The sequence below is a fragment of the Diadema antillarum genome, unplaced genomic scaffold (genome assembly GCF_040938485.1).
Source record: "Diadema antillarum isolate AM-2024a unplaced genomic scaffold, OU_Dant_1.0 seq00001069_RagTag, whole genome shotgun sequence".
Lineage (NCBI taxonomy): Eukaryota > Metazoa > Echinodermata > Echinoidea > Diadematoida > Diadematidae > Diadema > Diadema antillarum.
Genome location: NW_027271894.1, coordinates 809085 through 831666, shown reverse-complemented (window position 1 = coordinate 831666; position 22582 = coordinate 809085). Strand labels below are relative to the sequence as shown.

Here is a 22582-nt window from a genome sequence, read left to right as displayed (position 1 = left end):
ATTCATGATCTTCCCAAATTACGCTGATTGCGCAACTCGATAAGGAAAACCAGTACGCGCCAAGGTCTCGCCTCTATCTATAAAGTTTGCATACTATCGCACTACGGACAGCTTCAGTGAAATCTTCAGCGCAGCACTTGATAAAAGATGGCGAGGAAAGGACACAAACAAACAAACAAACAAACAAACAAAGAAGAAGAAGAGGAGGAGAAAAACACAGATTTATAGAAAGAGTGGAACCAAGAGATTGTTCTGCAGAGGGATGAAGATGTGTTATGATTTTTATCAATCTGTCTCCCTCTGTACAAATGAATTTGTAAGATCGCAAATGCAGATCTACATTTTAACAAACATATTAGAATGTTTATTAAACATACATCAGCAACGTGTTTGTTAAAAGATAGATCAGCAACATGTTTGTTAAAATGTAGATCAGCATTTGGGATCTTACAAGTTTACTTCTACAGACTTGAGGGAAGACAAATTGATAACAAGAGACCCGCGGGTCTAGTGCTCACCTGAGTATCGCAAGTTCACCTTTCACGCAATCACTAATCTAAATTATTCACAGCTCTACTAAAATTTGACCAGGCATTCTCAAGTAGAAGATGAAAATGTACAATAAAGGCCCAATTTTTTTAAGATTCCTTAATTTGGGGGGATTGGGGCCCCCTGGGGCCCTCTGGGTGGGGCATGGTGCCCATTTTGATAAATTGAGATCCTGACCCCCTAGGGATGCTACCTGCCAAGTTTGACAAAAATCCATCATGAGGTTTTCAGGAAGAAGATGAAAATGTACAATTCAGGCCCCCATTTGGACCCTTCCAACCACCCCCCCCCCCGCCCCCAAGAGGGGCACCCCTGGATCTCCTATGAACAAACTTGAAACTACAGCCATTAATGTACTCACTCATAGTATTATCTCAGCTCTTTAACTTCTGATTCTAGAGAAGATTTATAAAGATTCCTTCATTTGGGGGGTTTGGGACCCCTGGGGGCCCCCTGGGTGGGGCATGGTGGCCATTTTAACAAATTGAGGTCCTAACCCCCTAGGGATGCTACCTGCCAAGTTTGGTGAAAATGGGTCATGGGGTTCTCAAGAAGAAGACAAAAATGTACAATTTAGGCCCCATTAGGACCCCTCCTCACCCCCTCCCCTGGGTCCCAAGGGGGGCACCCCTGATTCTGCCGTGAACAAACTTGACACTGCAGTCATCAATGTACTAACTCATAGTATTAACTTAGCTCTAACACTTCTGGTTCTAGAGAAGAAGATTTTTGCGGATTCCTTAATTTTGGGGGGTTTGGGCCCCCTGGGGGCCCCCTGGGTGGGGCATGGTGCCCATTTTAACAAATTGAGTTCCTAACCCCCTAGGGATGCTACCTGCCAAGTTTGGTGAAAATGGGTCATGGGGTTCTCAAGAAGAAGATGAAAATGTAAAAAGTTTACGCACGACGCACGACGCACGACGCACGACGCACGACGGACGACGGACGACGCACAACGGACGCCGGACGAAGGGCGATCGCAAAAGCTCAATTGAGCCTTTGGCTCAGGTGAGCTAAAATCATATCACATTTACACCCAACTGCTTAATAGTCTCTTGCTTTCATTTAATAATTATGCCCTGTACGCCTTGGACTACTAACTTAACATGACCATGTCGGAATTACAGAGCCTGGGTATTTGTTCCAAATTCATCGTGTCACTGCCGGCAACCAGGGATAGCCTGGTGGTAGTGTCGCTGCCCGGAAAGCAGTAGATGACAGGTTCGACTCCCACTGGTTCCTGTTTTCCGAAATCTTTGTTAAAATGTAGATCAGCAATTTGCGATCTTGCAAAGTCATTTGTACAGAGGGACACATATTGATAAAAAAAAAATCATATTACAAGAATGGAATTGTCAAACTTGCCACAATAACTGCAAACTTTGTCAGGTTTTCATTTTATTTATTTTTTTCATGATAATGAGAGCTTCATGCAACTCACGCGGACGAACATTTCTGAAACAACGCGGACAAAAACACTAAGTTAGGAGTCTGCTGAGATATTCTTTACCAGATCTTTATCGGTACTCGCGATTGTGTGACGAGCAGCTGGAAAATGAGCAAATAAACAAGGCTCTGGAAAGAGAGAAAGTAAGAGAGGGAGAGAAAAAAGAGGAGAGATATATTTTTCTCCATATTTATAAGACTGCATGGCATCAAGCAACGCGGATGCTGCGGGACATTCGTCTACCATATCCGTGTCTGACTACTATGCTTTGCCATATGTAAGGAATACGTTTTCTTGTTATTCTCCGTCTGTTGTGCATACTCCACGCGTATCATTCACCTCCATTTTCATTTATAAACTTAGACACAACTGAAACAACTCTGGTGTTATACATCATGGTCTCACGCCAGAGCCAGTCAGTAACACCCACCGTACAGGAAACGGAAAGTGAAACATATCGGCTATGCGTCCCGCAGTCCTCTACTACCCACCCCATCCTCCCCCACCCCCCCTTTCCTCCAAACCGTACGGATGATATCACTAAAATGCACCTTACCCATCGACCTGAAAGACCATGGTCCATTACATGTCAAGCTCTCCATTAAAAATTATGTTGCATCTATCTTATATACTCCTGCTTGAAATTCTTGCTCGGGTTAATGCAAACATGTTTTGCGGCGGGGCCCCCGCTTAAAACAACACCATCTGCAATTCATGTCAAGTGCACTTTTACACTGACTCACACAGCCACTGACCAAAGGAAATAATACGAGGGGAAGTGGGACGCACACCGCAAGTATGATACGCTGCTTTAGCTCCGACAGTGATCTCGGCGAAATGGAGCACGAAATATTCGTCTTTTACAACTGCTTAGACACACAACATGAGATCATCCCGAGGGTCCACGCCTTTTAGCGTTAGACCTTATATCATAATCATTATCTTTTTTTTAAGGTACGAAAATTTCCCCATTTTAAACTTGATGTCAAAATAAACATTCACGCACCTTGAGGTTGAACTTTCGTTAGTGGTTGATCCGGATGGTATACATTGGTTTCTTTTTCCCTCCCTCTCCTCTTCCCCTCCCCTCTTTTTCTCTCTTTCAATCTTGATAATTAAAGAGAGAAAAGACGCCATTACATATATTCCCGCCCATTCTGAAGTATCTACTTGCTTGCGTGGAGAGTGACATGGAATTAAAGCACGTATGTAAAGAGAGTTCAGCCTAATGAATCTTTTTAAAGTACAATACCACTACATGATTTCGGTTGACTCTAAATAATACAATCAAGCAAACAGAATTACAGAATTCTAATCAGAATCAGAAACAAGATGAAGAACTTGCGGGATGCTTAAATTTCACATGGCTGCACAAAACAGTGACGTCAATCGCAGAGGAGATGAGAGATATGATAAGAAATTAGATGAGGTGATGTCATCACCTCAAAAACTCTCACACATATTTTGTTAGAACAACAGTCACATAATTTGATTTAAAAAAAAAAAGCTACAAATGCACGTGTTTTGCTTTCATTTCAAAGAGGAAGCCCGATGACAATTTGTTTGCAGAATATTGTAAGGCGACAACAGCATCACCTCATAATTTGTATAGAGTGGTTGCGACTGATACAACGAGCTTGTGAAATTACGCCAAACTTTGGAATCTAATAACCTCTTATCATGTGCCCGATTTCGATGGCACTTCCCCTGTCCTGTTTGTTTAATTATTCTCTGCTTACTTTACAAGTGAGCTTAATCACGGAATCGGATTACGTTCTTACCAGTCGCGCACGGTTATATCCTTGAACACCAGAATACAATTTCAAAGTCAACAGCCCTTTTTTTAGTCACTTGAGGAGTTCGTCCTCACGTAGCTATTAGCACTTTTTCCCCGTGTCAAGTCGAAGTTGGCACGTACAATATCTGATTATTTCTTGAGACTGATGATTGGTCATGTAAACTACGACGAACAGGGACGAAATGGAGATTACCTTACGATTTCTCGCATGCGCAATCACACATTCCCCTGTGGGTTTGTGCTGCTGATTAAACGTGAACCAAAAAACATGGGACGCCATGGCGCATGCACACTAACTTAAACTAACTAAAATATTCCTATAATGTGGGACGGTCAAAATGTCTACAACATTTCTATCAACGTTTTACGTAAATAGTATATGATAGTAAATACTCTATAGATTCTGCGATTCTGATGTTAACACATATCACCGTACCTAATTTCTGTCAAGCATTTTTTCTTTGTTTCTTTTTGCTCTATGCTATTGTCTCTCTTACCATTTTCATCTCTCAACAGTCTATGTCTATTAAATTGTTCTCTGCCTTTAGTTTCGTTTTATTTCTCTCAAATCTTTTTGTCTCCTATCTTGCATTTTCTTCTATCTCTGCTCCACAATCTCTCTCTTTTCTCTTTGAATCTCTGAATTTCTTTTTCTGCTTTCCTTGGATATACCTCCATCTTGCTTTGCCACTTTCCGATTTAGTATTGTGCGGATACCATTGTACGAGGACTACCTTCTTTTGTACAGTAAAATCAAAATTCTAAAAGAACAAAAGAAAAAAGGAGATTCAAAGTTCTACAACCGTATAAAACAACTTCATTCACCTTTATGACAAAACCATTTTTTGAAAATTTACCTTGAGCACCAGAATAATTATCATTGTTTTGAAGACGTCTGCAGAAGTGTCTGCAGAATGTAGTGCTCTTTCATTTAATTGCGGCTGAATTTCACGAGAGAGAGTTACGGGTAATAAAGAGAAATAACACTGAAACAAAAATAAGCTGTATTTGAAGCGCAACCCTCTTTACTCTTTACTCAGTTTATGTTGTCATTACTGGGATTTCTATAGTCAATCAGAACGAGTACACAGTTCACTGTACAAGACGTTCGTGCCTCGACATAACAAAACAAATCAATCAAATAAATAAATAAATAAATAAAAGATGCAAAAACACATACAAAAACCCAAAACACGACGATTTTCAGCTCCTTCCCCGAGACCTCAGCTGGACAATCACATGCAGATATTTACTTTTTCCTCAGTGGTCTAATATTCTTGAAATATTCCTTACAGCATTTGGCTCAGTTTACGCTGACCACAGGGTATTGTACAAAACAAAGGTGTAAGCTTATTGGACGCGCGTTGCTATCAACTACAAGGCTTCCCCAAAATAATAATAATAAGACTTCCACGATGGATTTTCCCTCCATGCCAATTTTCATCGGACTGTCAATCTTTCCTCTTCTATCTCTGCATCTTTCTTCTTCTTCTTTTTCTTGTTTTTGTTTTCTGGTGAGGAGCATAGGAACGCAACTACCACTTGGCAGCCAATTTGGCTTGGAAAATTTAATAAAACTCCCATGGCAGAGGAAATGAACGCGTCCCAACCATAAAGCCCCGAGGCGTGTAATGATCCCCTTCATGGCATACCTGGACGGAGGGGCAACTCTCTTTCCCTGCCACTCGCGAGAGGACAGTTGGCGCTGATTGTATCAAACAAGACACACTTCCATCAAAACCGCGGACGCCTCAGCCCCTATCCACACTGCAACACTAGACTGGCGAGCGATCAGCTATCGCCCTATCTCGTCGCGTATAATCTCGTGAAGAGCGATAATACGGAAAAGGCCCCCGAAGTGCTCATAATGTCCAGGTTCTTCCTGCCACCCCCAATATGATTGTCTCATATCGATGTTGCTACTTCGAGACGACAGCTCAGTAAAATGGGTTTTGGATTTCGTGGCCCGAGTGACTCAGTTCAGACATATTTATTGATTTTTCTCCTTTTTTTTCCTCTCGAACACGGTACACTGAATATGCTGTCGCTTAGCAGTCTAAACTGTTTTCTTTGAGGACGCAGTAGCCCTCGGCTGAAGTAGCACTTGAAAAGAACTTATCAAAATGGGATTGATTTCTCCCGAGGAATTGGTTAAAGGCTCTTGAGGTCCCAGGCATTACCTTGCTTTGTCTTTGCAACACTGTTTCCTTCTCTTCCTCTCCCTCCCTCTCTAGTTAAGATTGTGTTATGGTATTTGTCCGCCCACCCATTTCAGCTGCATGGCCTATAACCATGATCCAAACTGGGGGAACTTGGACTGATATGTGTGCTAATTAGAGAATTCATTTCCCACTTACACATTTGTATGACGGCCCAGGCACCTTGCACATTTTGGTGCATTCTGCGGGGGAAGTGCATTTGCTGATGTGGATTGATCAACACTGTAGGTTTACCCCTGCGCATTATTCCGCGACAGTAACCCAAAGTCGATTCTAGAACATCGATTGTAAAGCTTGGGCCCGAGGAGGTGGTCCCACTTCGTAAAAAACATTGCACTAGCGACGGAGACACAAAATATTGAGCTGTTTTGGTTGTTACAAATCATCCCATTTTGTTTGTTTTTGAAAGTCTTCACTTTTCTTCTGGACTTATCGAACGTCAGGCGTTCGATTTTTTTTTCTTTTTTTTTCATCATGGCCGTCAAAATGGCGTCTATATAGCGTATTGAAAATGCGTCGCATGCCACATCGAATATAGGCCTATATATCCATGCATCCGCGTCGAATAGAGACAGCACGTTACCAATATCTGTCCCATTTTGACCAGCTAGGACTTAAAGAGTAGGGAAGCTCTCAGAGAGAGAGAGAGAGAGAGAGGGGGGGGGGGGGGGGGGAGCAGGCACCTAAACCAGACGAACGCTATTCCGCACGCCATTGGCAATCATTACTACATAACGGGCCAGTCGTGCGTGCGTGCCTGTGCCCCTTGAGACCTATACCTGCAAGTGCGGGTTGCAGCGGACGACCTACGCAGTTTGTCACGCGATTCTGTCTAACCTTATCGTCCCAGAAAGAAAGGGGGGCAAAATAAAATACATGTCTAACAAAATGCGCGTCTATTTCATCTGCTGGTCCCGTTCAGAGCAATCAGGGCTCACTCGTTGGTCATCAAACAGAACGTTTGGGAGCAGGAAATTATATTTGGCATCACATGTAATTCAATCGCGCACACAATGACTGCAAGCGATCATTTTCAGCTCGTCCAAAAGTCTCCTCTCCTGCGTGTTTCTGGGCCAGCATGTTTAAGATGTAGGGCATACATTATGGAGAGTGGGCCACACTGGCTCCATCCAACCCCCGAAGAGAACCAATACAATACAAAAAAAAAATGTTGCTTCAGAGTCACATACGGACTTACTGTCTCGACGTCTTTGCGTCGTTAAACTGAGTTATCATGACTCCCTTCACATGCCCTCCTCATTTAAGACGTTCTATTCATTTTTCCTTTACTGGTAGAGCCATTCACGTACTTAGTTTGGGTTACTCGATTTTATTTTTGATTTAAACAGATCAACTAATGCGATGAAAGGGCACTGAATTCAAGAGAGTAGGAGTTATCCACCATAGAAATATAACGATCATCACGTCAGGATATAATAACTACACTATGAATTAATTCTCACTGTATTAACTCCTCTTCGTGTCGATAACTCTGCCAACAAGCGCGTTATGAGTGGATTTTCTAATACAAAGATGTTTCTTTCACACCTAATATGCCGTATTGCTGTTAGTAATAATATCACAAATACATGTATATTACATCATACCGCACAAGTGGCAAAGGGTTAAACCGCCGGCTTGTAAATGACGTATAAATAACGCTGGAGAAATCATTGTCGCCAATGTTGTACTCTCTGTCAGCAACCTTCTTTACTACAGCCTGGTAAAGGAGTCTAATCTTTACTTTTACCAAACATATTTATCCAATGCATATGTAGTGCCACTGATCAGATGCATCCACGCCATTACAGCAAAACAAAGTTAGCTTGCGAGAAAAAAAAAAAAACAGGTAGGCATATCTCTCAACACTTTTCAAGTCAACACTTTTCGATGACACATCATGTGATGTATGATACTATGTATGTATCCTTTGCGAGTCTAAAATCCCGGCGATTCTAAACGTCAGCTTGATATACAAATGTTGGCTTTTTTGATGTCGTATCATTTTCTCTCGACACGCTTGATGGATGGTCGTTTCTAAGAATAGCAGCTTTGGCCACGCCAGATTTAGAGGCTATATAAATTTGGCGCGATTGCAGCACCACGTCTGCTTGAAGAAAGAGAGCCATTTTGCCGCGGCGGATGTTAATGGTCATCGGGGACTATATACTACTTATAGCATCGCTGCAGGATTGTGAGTTGCAGTGCGGTGAAGGAAAAAAGATAAAAGTAAATGATGCTACTCTGGATGTCATGTTTGATGTCAGAGAAGCCACATATATTGAGATGTGCAGCGCATATTGCTGGCACGAATAGAAAAAAACCCCGAATTCTCTCAAGCACAATCTTCAAATACGAGATTTTGGTCGCATGACGTAATCAACGCCGGCGTCTTTATTGGTCTTCTCAAGTTCCGCTCGCTCCCTTTCATAAAAAAACAATTTAGTGATGTATATTTTTCAAATACCCCTCTTATTACACTGCCACAATCCATAGATGACGCATAGACGCAAAACTGAATATATACATTTCTTGACTATCATGATATGTAACTCCTATCACAAAAACTTATCTGAAAATGACAAGCTGCGCGTCTTTCCACTTCAGGTCCAGCTTTATCTAGTTCTTTATACAGTCCCTAGAAATGATTAATCAATCATGAAATAACCTTTTCTTCTAACATTGCGAATATCGCTGGAATTCGGGGTTAAAGGATTATTTACCATTTGCAGAAGAATCAAAAACCCAGCTTTAGTGCTTCAAAATAGTCCTAAAATGTGACCTAGAGATAGAAACAACTTATGTAAAAATGTAAATCAGTATAATCAATGTTAAGTATTGTTAAATATACAAAATGTGAACAATAGTTATGATAAAATTGTTTCTAGAATAAACCGTCTACAATTACGTTTTATTAAGAAGAATGGTAATATCTCCTTATATTTCAGGCTTAATTGCGAAATTGTTATATGGTAGGGTGTTATGTGATACAAAATAAATGACCTATACCTACGCAACAAATGTGATAACTCAAACATTTTTAAAATCACTGCTCCTGATGGTAAACAATACCTTTTAAGAGGGAGAATAATTAAGATGTGGTATCAGGATCATATTACATAGTCAATACATTGTCAATAAAGCCACACTAGAGTTGGTTACATGAAATTATTCTATATTACTGATTATCAATGACAGTAAGCACTAATTGTAATGATAGGAAGATGGCGTTGACTGTAATGTGATGATGAATAACACTGGCGATGATGATGAAAATATTCATTGTTTGTTTGTTTATCTTTTTTTTCATTTCACATTAAAAAATACACGAAAAACTCAAATCATACATGAATAATCAATGATTACAAAATGGATAGATTGCCCATTTCAGACTCATTATATCAGAATGATTCTATTCTTCCATGGGGTCAAATATTTTGTTAATGACAACAAAAATGTGGACGATGCCTGTTTTTCGTATTTTCTTTCTTCGTGATCCTAAGGGTGATGACGAAATTCTCAAAAGTCGATATTCCCTTTGGCAACTTTGAAGCAAAAACAGCACACAGTTATTAAGTTCTACAAATATGTGTCTTTTTGTGATACATTTTCTTCGTTTAAATGTCAACATGGAGATTTCAAAGGGAGGGTGAGGTAATAAGTGTGCATCAGTACTTGCTTCACACGCCCCCATTATCTGTTTTTCCCACAAGCACTCGAAAGCTCTACGTCCACAGACATTTTGTCTGCTGTCTCCTTCTTATAATGTACTCCTCTGTATGCCCAGCTCCGTTTGTGTTTCCTTCACTTTCCCTTGCCTCTCTCGACCTTCTTCTGTTCTGAACCCAACTGGAATTCCTTGCATACTCGCTCGTGAATAGTTTATTTGGTATCTGATCGGGAATCTCTTGACATTAGGCGTTACAATCTTTTTTCCCCCCTCAATGTTAAAGCCCTTACACGTTGTATAAACCCCAACATCATCACATCACCCTCAGATGCATGCGTCCCAACAACAAGTTGTCGGTTTTCGTGATTCTTCCTTCCGAAAGATCCTTATCTCGATGCTATAGAGATCGGCTGATAAGGTTGTCTGGGACGCGAAGTGCGGATGAACAATATTCTGCTGGACGCCAATCATAAGTCGCTCTGAACGAGGTGTACACAGTGGTCAAGGTTTTACGCGTTATTCTGAACAACTTTGCTTCATTCGTGTGTGTTGATTGAATTTACGGACAATTAATAATTGATGGGGAAAAGTAACAAGTCTGATTCTATCACACTTTGTTAAAGTAAAGCAGGACTCCTTTAGTATGGAGTGTGATGAAAAAAAAAACAACAACAAAGAAAAACGTTTGTCACCGTATGTAAGGCGCGAACGGAATGAATAGAATGCGGCAGTTAGTAAATTCTGTCCAATTTTTCAACGACTGTTTTCTTTCGAGATGTCAGCACCCTCGAGTCTTCTGTAATATGGCGGTATTAAAATTTTCTTCCTGAAGAAACCGCATTGATTTTATTATTAAGGCGGAGAGGGTTAGGAAAGCGAGGCAAATAAGCAAGATGAAAACATTAAAGATAGAGAGAGACACAGAGATGCGAAGATGTGAGATATCATTAACCTCTGTACGACAAATTAATATAACAGAGTGATTTCGTTGCGCGTGCATATTCATAACAGCTACATACTCATTGGCTCTGTTTGACTAAAATCCGATGGGCAGTGACGGGGAAAAGCGACGAAAATTATACTTGATGCAGTCTGGTTTTGTGGGACTAATACAAGCATTGTGATTATATTAGTCATGAAAGCCTCATGATCATGCTCATCTTTTCCCCACATTCCTTTCATTTAATTTTCCTTCCATTATTCATCTAGAATTAAAAGTTGAAGTGAATCTGACGTCAGCTAAATCCGAAATATGTGCAAAGTGTAAAATGTCACTTTAAATTCGATGCAATCAGTATACATGTGTATATATATCCGCCAAGTATCAACCATCATTATTCTACCGTGTTTAGCATTTTGGAGCTCTGGAGGAGGTACGAGGGGAAGGGGGGGAGGGGAGGGGGGGGGGAGGCAGCAGGGCAGCTCAACTGGCGGTGTATAAAGGTAGCGAGCTAGGACGGCTGACATACGACACACGAACGGCATTGATCTGTCGTGCCCCTAAGGCACAAACCCCGGCGAATATGCGATACTACTATAGTGCTTTCTATCATAATGCGTTCTCCCTTTCGACGGATAACAATAGTAACAACAATCACAACAACAAACAACATAAAATGAGGGGGGGGGGGCGGGGTGGGAAAGGGTTGGAAACCGGGGTATGCTTTTAGATCTCGACCCATTATTGATGGGGAGGCGCATGTGGGCTGAGCGTGTAGACACCAGCGCATCGAAAAGGCGGTGGGCGGGGCATGCGAATCAAGTCTGGTTACAGTTGACGAGCCGCGTCGCTCGCTCGCTCGACGGGCTCCTCTTTCATCTCGAACCGTACTGACGGCTGCTCGTCAGGTGATCCTCCTACAGCTGTCGGCAGTAGATGTGGAACGCCTAAGCACTACTGACAAACTCGTGCAAACTTGCTCTGAAATTACATATTGTGACATCCAATATCTACTCCATCTCCTCTTTTACCTCTCCCTCCATTTCCCCTCTCTCTCATGTATGTATATATAATATATATGATATATATGATATATATATATATATATATATATATATATATATATATATATAATATATATATATATATATATATATATATAATATATATATATATATATATATATATATATATATATATAATATAATATAAATAGATAGATAGATATGAGAGAGAGAGACGGAAATGATCCCGCAAACCCCGATTAACAGAAAATGAGAGAAAGAGAGAGAGAGAGAGAGAGAGAGAGAGAGAGAAAGAGAATGTATTTGTGAGGAAGAGAGCGAGAAGAGGAAAATTGAGTTGTGGTTACATAATTGCTCCCTTACCTGAAGACTTCCCTTGGGACAATATTCCGTCATGATGCTGATGTTTGGCGCATCGATGCAGGCACCTAGCAAAGAGAGGAGAAAAACGACCAAGAAAAAAAATGCTTTCAAACCTAATGGATGGATGGATTCATGCACGATTTAGAGTGAAAATGAAAATCCATTTCCTGCGCTATGTTTCGAATTTCTCTACGAGTTTCTCATCAACCGTGATGGTGACGAAAGAACAGGACTATTGTATAAACTCTAATGCGTATCAGAACGTGAACATCTAAAGCAAAGCATGCAGTCAGACAGCCTTGGACAGTGCACGAATGACGTATGTCCCATCTCTTGGAATGCTTTTATAGAAACTATTGATTCCAGCAGAACGTCATAGAAAAAGTATGGACTCGACACACCAAAGTGTGCGAATAATGGGCTATAGAGCAGCTCCTACTGCATACACGACTACGGTACATGGCATTAAAAGGGAAAGAAAACGTTGCGAGTTTGTCCTCAATTTATAAAATATAATTCTACCTGTATACCGTTATTCACTTCTTAAATTGAATTGGAAATGAATATTGATTGATTGATTGATTGCTTGCTTGCTTGCTTGCTTGCTTGCTTGCTTGCTTGCTTGCTTGCTTGATTGATTGATTAATTGATTGATTGATTGATTGATTGATTGATCGATTGATTGATCAATTTTGATATATCTTATCTCTTTTCTTGGCTATATCACATATCACAATGTATAGTTATATTCTGTATTTTAATTCAACTTTTCTGTTCTGTATCAATGTTATTAGAAATACCCGCATGAAGCGGTAAATGTTATCTATTGATTTCACTGATTGGATTCTGGTTTGATTTGAACTCTTTATTCCTTTTTATACATGAATACAACACAAAGTCTTGTGAACAAAGTTATTGAGCAATTTTTTGAATCTACCAGTAGAAATATTTGGTACGGGTGAAAGGTTGACTTCAATGTACAGCATTGTTTCTTGTTAATACAAGATGTCATTTTAGTGGCGTAAGATACTGCTGTACAATTATTGCTTTTACAGTCTTCGTTCCACATTTACGCTAAAAGAAAGGAATTTCGCATTTCAAATAAAACCATTCTAATGCATGATGACTCGCTCAAAATTGTCAATATTATTGGCGCAATTTGAGCAGCTCATACAGAAATTCAATCCCGTCTTGAATATTTATAGACTGTATTGCGCTTATTTCGAAACATTTCTTTGCAAAATATTGTCGATTCGGTCCAAAATTGTGCCTTTCTATAGACGGTGTCTGATGATCGACGGTGAATATCAAACAGTCAATCAAACAGGAACAGAATGTAAAGCACGCACACTGCTTGAGAGTAATACTAATAACTTCACGAAGAAGGAAGAGGAGAAAAAGGAGAAAAGACGAAATACCGATAGTTCTTGCCATCTTCACATTCAAATTTATGATTGGAATATCAATGACAGTTTGATATATCGATTTGGCAAGCGTTGGCGGAAACACGTTGGTAGCACGCGCACTTAAAATAACTCGCACTGTACATTTTTATATGCTCAGAGTCACTCAGTTTAATTTGCCAAATTAAAACGGATTTCTGCGAGAGAGAAAAAAAAATCAATACAATTTTCTTTCGAATTCGACATGTTAATAACTGTTACATTGTACAAAAATACAACAACTTGGAGCGCATGGGGATTTCCAGATATTGGAGTTTTGTGAAGAGGAGTAGAGACTGCATCGTTGCAAGTGAAGAATACATTGAAACATCTTTTTGGTACTTCAGAGACGATGATTCAATCACTGGATTTAATTGTAAAAACATTGTAAAAATTCTTTGATTCGTTAGATTTATCTTTCTTTTTTTTCAACGAGGGGAGGGGGAGGGGTGGGGTTGTCTTGACTCGATACCGTTGATTAATCTTCTAGAGATTACTGAGAAATTTGCTGGGAGGAGATAAGAACACAAGCAAGTTACAAGCCCGAAAGGAAAAGAAAGTTATTCATAAGACGCCACAAATCAATGCTATTTTGAAGTAATCTTGGATGCCAGATGAGATGAAAAATATGTTCGACCAACATTAAATGAAACAACTTCCAACCAGACTGAACATTATGCTCAGCATGATCGATGCGATATAGGTCCGCCGAGAGCACTAATGAAGTAAATTCCATAAACGCTGCAATACGTTAATGCCCTTCTGTCTCTACACTGATGATTTCAATACACCTGCGTATTGATTAATGTATTCGAAGTATTATAGGCATTTTAGTAATGAGCTACTCAATCCAACTCCCCAAACTGAACAGCGTTCTATACTTGGGATCAAAATGCCGGTGGGTATATGGAGTACATAGTTCCTATACGCCAAGCATGTCTCGGACGAGATTCTTGGTTTAAAGGTTCAACCTGAGTTGCTATACAGTATGTATGAAATTTTTATACGTAATAGGTCCTATTATATATATATATGTACACACATATGCAGGTGTGTGTGTGTAATATATCTTTCAAAAATACTATTCAAGATGAGCTTACTTAAGTAACGATTTCATGGACCTCTCCGAAAAGCCATGTTCAGATAATGACGTCACGCATACATTAATATCGGTAGCACGTGGAGGTCCACCGACCATTGGTGTCAGTCCGTGACATCTCATTCATTTAGCCCCTCACGGAGCTGTCGAGAGAGGGACTTTGTATGTTCCGCCAAAATATGGGTCCGATTTAAAAGCAATAATGCGATTCTGCTATCCAGTTGATGGAGCAGGGAGCGGAAATTTGCCCGTGGTCGAATGAATCTTTATTGATCGGGAGCACCCCCATGGACTCGGGAGTGTGTTTTGTCATAAGGACGCGGATGGGGAAAGGTCGAGGGGGGTAATTCTTGGAGAACACAAGTATTGAACAAAACAGAACAAAACTAAAACTAATCAACGTCTGGGCCTTCCATTGACTGTAGTGCCTTTACAATCAAGTCACGATTAATTAACGATGGCGGGAGCTTAACAAACAGTCCGGCGATTGTCTCAATTAGAAGTTCGTTAAATGGCCGCGACAAAAAAAAAACAACAACAACCCGATCTGAGTAACATCTTAAGCATTCGAAGAGAATGACTAAATGACATTACAAATTCGGCTTATATCCGGCGTGAAAGTATCTACACGAGTGTGTCTGCAGCGCTGGAATCAATTTCGCGCGGGGTGGACAATGTGATTCAAATTACTTCGCTACCAGATTAAGTCGAAAAAGATTTGCTTATGAAGTACCCATTGTATATAGAGTGTTCGCTCGCTGAATAGAATAGCGCCCGGTGGTGCAAATACCGGGTAGCACCTCGCCATTATATACTGTAGGACACCTTGGTTAATCGATTTGTGTTTAGCAGCATTTACTCTTCTTTGTTGACCACTTAAAACCTACCTAAAAGGGTAATAATTAATTGTAAGCATCTATGCCTTTGTCGGAAGTTTCATTATGTAGCCGCTCGGCCAGAGAGGAACACAGACAGATATTTGACCCATTATGAAGGGATTGTATAGTTTTAGTGGAGATGGGGATTCAGATTTTGACTCTTTATGAAATAATTAGAGGCCATTCATGAAATATTAAAGAGCACACGATTCCAAAATAGGTTTTGAAATGGCCGAGATATCCAAAAACAAATTAAAACAAAATGATCCTAATAAAAGGTGGGTCCCACCTTTTCTTACGACCTCTCTGGTTGTTGTTGTTGTTGTTGTTGTTGTTGTTGTTGTTGTTGTTGTTGTTGTTGTTGTATTTCTTTTTTGGGGGGGGGAAGGAGGAGGGTTGGGATACCTCATTCACTTCAAGACCAATGAAAAGTCTACCATTACCTCACAAAAAGTTGGAAACCTGAAGCCATCTCAACTCATCTCGATCAAAACTGTACCATCCTTTGTCTGTTGAACAACATTCCAATAACACCGCACCCTGCTCATGCAATTATTTTACACAAGAATTGCTGCACAAACTGCAAGGGGTATACTTGTAACCAGGGAGGTGTTAACCGTACACATTTTCTACACATGTTTTGTTTTATATTCTGGTTCAAGAGAAATCACGAATACATCTTTCCTTTCTTTCAGGGGATTTTTTGTTTTTGTACAGATATTGACATGAACAACGGGGGGGGGGGGGGGGGACGCGTACCCCTGAATTAGCTTTGTGACTGAAATACGGTGATGAAAGAAAAATAATGAAATGCGACTACAGAGATAATAATATCACCATTTTGACGCCATCTAAACAAATCACAAACAATTTCGAGTATGCGTCTTGATTTATGTATTAACACTCGCAATGATGAAGTCACCGCTTACGTCACAGTCACCTGTCTTAAAAAGTGACGTAAAACCAGGATGCCTCTACGACCTGCGATTCAAGTCCACTGACACTCGTAAACTAAGAGTCCTTAGAAAAAAAGCAAACAAAGAAAGTCATTGAAGATATACGTTTCATTGGCTTTTTACGCTTGGCGAAATTGAACCGGAATGTTTGGGGCTTTTTCAAGTGTAGAGGCGTCGATTCAAAGGCAGAAGCCGGGCTTAAAAAGGCTTTTCATTCTACAGCAGCCCGTGTAATCGGGATCGTAAAGCGCCCTAGATGGAGTGAGTGAGAAGCAATGCTTCAGGGGACGCAAAGGGTGAGGGGGTGGAAATGGCGTCTTGGTAGTCGCATTAAAGCACTCTAATCATCAACAATCCTCCGAGGATCGAGCTTAGTTTGCGAGTGTGAATGGAATCTAAGAAAGGGAGCGATCGAAAGCGTGGGGCCAAACATTTAAGATTAAAAAAATATAGAAAAAGCCAGGGCGCCGCCAAAACCCAAGATGGCTGTCCCCGTTACTCTTGCTGATTATTGCTCCCGCTGCATTCCACTAAGGGCACAGCCGCGCTCTACACGGCGGGCAAAAATCAATGTTTGCCTCAATAACGGCCCTTTTCAAACGCCATTATATTCCCAGGCAGCCAGTTCATTAGAGATGACGCTTTTCGTGTTAATGGAAGTTTGCCAAATAACGGCCGTCGGTACCGGTTGTTACTCTTTCCTTACTTGTTTCTGCTGATTCCTAGGGACTGCAATGCTTCTTGGTTGTGGCTACGCTAAGAAGACGGTAAACAAGCAACAGACACTGACTATTAAAAAGAGCATTCACTTTCGTTACTCACGTATTTGATCTCCATTAGAACATTTCTGTTGAGCTCAACCCGTTGGCGATTCACTCGCTTGATTGCTATAACGATACCCTGCGGCATTGGAGAAAAACGGGGAAAGCGAACGAGAAAGAGAAAAAGGAGAGACAAAATAGTATGTGAGTGTGATAACATTAGCATGAAAACAACGATGACATCATCAAAGTGTAGATAGTGAAAACAACGACTATCTTAACATCTATAGCAGACATCGAGAATCGACTGAAAATGGAAGTCGTTTCTTTAATTAATGAAGACATATGGGGCGATTCCGTGGTTGGAACTGCCTGGATGGAAAGGAAGAGTCGCAACGAGGATATTTCCGACGCATGAGGTTACGGTGGAGTTAGTATCGAGCATTCTTCATCATTTATTTAGATATGATATCTCTTTGCAACATGCACGGCACGACTGCCTCTGTCATGTATACACAGGGACTAAACGATAAGCATGCACAAAATGAGCGACAGACAATAAAATCATGCTCTATAGCGGAACGCGGTGTGATGTACAGTGCGTATCAAAAAAAAAAAGGTAATCCAATTTTGGAGGGCTACTATTTCATAATTATCAGCTATTGAGAGCTCACTGTTAGTTGTGAGGAAAGGGAAACTCTTCCTCTTTCCATTGATACCTATCTATGTTGATAAATGTCATGCATGACTGAGCACATGAACTTTAAAGACAACAATGACAAATTGCACTTTTTCCAAGTTTGCATGTTACTGTGAAGGAACAATGCATATCTCACTGCATGGATGAGATCTGTCAATGAAAGTGGCCAAAGAGGCCAGCCTGTACGAATGCAGATTTGTGTTTAGGGTTTGTGTTTAGGTTTTTTTTTTTCCTTACCTTTTATGGTTCATAACCTTTAAGATGGCCACCTGTTTGATAAATGAAGTTACTCCCAAAGAGGTCAACCCATACAATCCATTTTCTCTGTTCATATTCAACTCATAGCTCGCAGCGACAAACCATGTCTTAAATGTGAAGAGAGAAAAATGGATAATGGTTTAGCCTTTATGGGAAGGACCAAGTTTAGAACAACGTGGCCATGTTGAAGGCTATGAACCATAAATGGTAAGAAGAAACCCTAAACACGAACCTGCAGTCATGCAGGCTGGCATGATGATTCGACCACTTCCATTGACAGATCTCATCCATGCAGTGAGATATGCATTGTTCCTTCACAGTAACATGCAAACTTGGAAAACGTGCAATTTGTCATTGTTGTCTTTAAAGTTCATGTGCTCAGTCATGAATGACAGTTGTCAACATAAATAGGTATCACTGGAAAGAAAAAGAGTTCCCCTTTTCTCTCAACCAACATTGCACTCTCCATAGCTGACAATTATAAGATAGTAGCCCTCCAAAGTTGGATTACCTTTTTTTGATACGCACTGTATAATGCATGCAGAATGAAACAGCTATTTTGACAAATGTATCAATTTCTTGTGATAACGTAAAAATTGCTAATACATCGCGTTCCGAGCTCAGATTTCTCTTCAGTAGCATGCGATACTTAAGTCTATCAGACATTAGTGGAATAATCATTGTACGAAGAGAGTGAACAAAATTTATGTAGCTCTTACTTGCTCAATGTCATATCGTCATTTGTATCATATTCCAAGCCATAATTCTGTTGCTTACATGTGTTTTCCATAGTCTGCCAATAACAACATTGTACCATTTTATCACACACTGTGTACGTTTTGCTTCACTCACATTCTCCAAAAAGAAATCAAGCGTGATTTGGATATGTACGGTATCCTAAAAGCGCAAAGAATGAAGAATAAAAGACCGAGTGACTGATTTGATAAACGAATGTATCAATTTATGAATTTATCAATTAATTAATTAATGAACAGATGAAAACATATAAATTAATATAATTATATGAGAAAAAAATAAGAGAGGTGTTTAAACGAAGCATCAATATCAAAATGAAACAATTCAGTGTTCGTCGTTGATATTCTTCGATTTCCTTGACATTAAACTCTATGCCAGTGGGTATCATGTTCTGCCTCTATCACTCTACAGACACTTTACTTACGACAGTGAATAATGGGGCAGGAAATATTCTTCCAGAGAGAGGGGGGGGGGGGGACATAATGAAAATGTTAGAGAATATCACAATCGCACAATCTGTGTGTGTAATCAATATTGATGTGTGATGATACATGTGTGATGATACTTATAAATGCTGATGACGCATTTGTTAATCTAATTCCGTTTTCCTTTATTAGGGTAGTCCTTTCATCTCGCTAAATAGGAAGCGCTCTGACAAGGGACCATGCAACATGTACAATATACAATTTGAGTTAAAGACACATAGAAAAACGGTAAAGAATGAAGAAAACAGATACATATATCAGTATAAGAGAATTACATGATTGTACACAAATCATAAGAATCATTCAAATCCGGGAAAGACAAAAACAAAATACATACTAATACACAAACATCCATCCCAACACACATACACACACACGCGCGCGCGCGCGCGTTCGCGGGTTCATTTTAATACTAAATATTTATGTTTAATACATAAGGCCTTAACTCTAAGCTGTAATTCAGAAGTTCTAAATACATACAGTATACAGCAGTATGGGCGGAGAAAATCAACTACATCTACAGCCTAAAGCATTTTGCAATGTCATTTAAACGAGCTTATACAGAGGCAGCGTTTGAACGAAATCGGATAAGTTCACATCTACCCAAGATAAACTTAGTGTGACCACTTTTTGCGAAGCAGACCTTGAAAGATTATTTCCCCAATCCTGATTATGATTGCACTTCCAATAAATGCGCCAATCTTTTCTCCTTCTGCCAATATTATATAAACTGACATCTACAAGACAATATCAAAATAATCTGTAAGACTTTTCGGGTGCGTGTAGGCGCTACTAAAAAACGCTTTCTTGGTCTCATCTGTCGTTCGATTTAATAGTGTCATTCTCGCACACCGAATGCGCACCATCTCCAATCCCAAACGGAACATTCACTGCCTGTTGCCATGGCAACGCCCCTTTCTGGGTCCCCAGTGAGATGGGGGGGAGGGGTGAAGAGCGGGACTTGCGGATCAGATGTCTTGACGAGAGACACCCGGCTTCGTTGCGTTGGCTGGCACTTGAACCCCACAATCTTGTTGTGATCATCAGAAGTCGCCACTTGCGGTGATGAGAGATAAGTTCATATCGCACCATATCATCATGTATTCCTACCCCACCCCTCCCCTCGAAAAGCACAAAGAAGGACAAAGAGAACGTCTGCTACGTTTCCTAAAGATAGAACTGTTCGTGAAAACTGAAATAAAAGAAAAGCTCTCTTGCCGATGGTCTCACTGATGGCAGACGAAGCTCAAAATAACATGCTTGGTGTGTCATGAACCGTGCAGCTGTTAGAAAACAAGGATGGTCTTTTTTTTTTTTTTTTTTTTTTACATGGGAGGTATGCCCCAAGCAGGGGACCCGCGCCTAGCCTGCAGTGGTTATGTCTACAGGGTTAGGATTGCGTGGCAAATCTTGTCTCTGTTAGGAGAGTTGAATTACTCGATCTCGGCGTCAATATACGCAGTGACCTTGGCTAAGACAAATTTGATCCCCGAGATCACTGTAAATTGATGTCTCCCAGACCTCCCCGCTGCAGTGCCATCCTCCTCCCAGGCGACACTGGCAACTAAACATTTCTCTTTCCCATTCGGTTAACATCAAAGAATTTAAATTACGGATTAAACAAGAAGTCCCATGACGCGGGTGCTGAAGATACAGAAATGGCGGCGCAAATGCTGACCCTTACCGCGATCCGTGTCGTTTCCAAGGGCAACCACTCTCCACTGTGCCTTGTCATTGATTCTTGGCGCTTTTTTTTAACCCCCTGTCTTAACCCTCTTATTCACACCATCTCAAATTGCCCTAGACGTTATACACACACCTGCTGCCAACGACGATTATAGACTTAAGCCTAGAAGTCGTCAAACAAAGGGCGTTCGCCGGTCATGGCGGTAAAGCTGCAAAAAGCACGAGTATCAAACCGCGTTGTATTGAACTAAGCCCTAACGCTCAACCGTAAGCCTCCCATCGTCAAAGCGATATGCTAAGGGGATGTGGAAAGCCTTTACAAACTCCACCCTACGCCATTCCCCCCCCCCCCCCCCCGAAAAAAAAAAGAAAACAATGAAAAAAAACAACCAAAATTCCCCTTAAAGAGAATAAAAAGAATAACACACAGAAAAGAGAATGAAATCATACCATAATTTCCTTGTTAAAGTCTCACCTTTGTTTTGGCAATGAGAAGCATCTTTCCCTTCTCCCCCATCCTCACCCCACCCAGAAAAAAGAGGAGAAAACTACGAGAAAATAAAGAGAAAAGTGTGTGTGTGTGTCTGTCTGTCTGTCTCTGTGTGTGTGTGTGTGTGTGTGAAGATGGCGGTAAACAACAACGAAGATTCGAGTTTTCAATGACATCCTCAATGTCTAAAGGGAAAAGAGTAACAGCCCTATACCACTCTACTGCACTATGACTCGCACTCTCGCGCGTATACCAGACAAAATTTATCGGTCGTAGATTGCACACCGAGTAATAAAGATGTTCCTAATAACCGTAAATGGAATAAGATGAAGATTGGCTTGTCAGCTAGTTACTCGTGAGTATCAGAATAATTAAGTTCCATTCTCTATACAGGAGACGGCCTTTGCTTATACCAGCCACGGTTGTGTCTGCAGCAAGAATTTGACTCATCAGCAAAAATTCAGCTATAGCAGGCTTCTCGCGACACGTGATTCATTTCCAATCATTATTAGTGTCGTCACAGTTTCCCGGACGAACATTTTCTTTCATGGGTTGAAGAAGGACGGTATAATGAGAAGTGACTGAAAACATGGACCTACAGCTTTCTGCTGAGAACAAAGGTAAAAGCTAACTGTCATAATCTAGATGAACGATAAAGTAACAAGTAACTGTTGAAAAGGCGTGCACAAGCGGGGAAGTGTTTTTGTTTTTGTTTTTGTTTTTTTTTTTTTTAGAATTAGCACAAAATACCTGAAGAGATTTATAGGATCTCTTTCTGCTCCATGCAGAGGAACGTGGTGTGCTCCACCCACACATTGCGCGTTTTTCAGTCTAGCTTGTACAAATATACACTGTAAATATCACTCTCTTTTATTCATTTGATATGTATCTGACTCCAAAATTTTGCGAAAGGGACAGAAGTTTAAAAAAAAGACAGAAAAGAAAACTGGAAAAAAGATTGCTAAACTGCCACTCGCTCCCTAATCATGTGACACCATTGAGATATATACTGAAGATGTGTTGTTATTATTTATCTCTACATGTGGTACCAACCGACTGC

At 40.5% G+C, this 22582-nt stretch overlaps 1 pseudogene; it reads right to left on the bottom strand.

Moving 5' to 3' along the window:
- Positions 1 to 22582, bottom strand: part of LOC139743335 (atrial natriuretic peptide receptor 1-like) — a 248041-nt pseudogene that overhangs the window by 40613 nt on the left and 184846 nt on the right.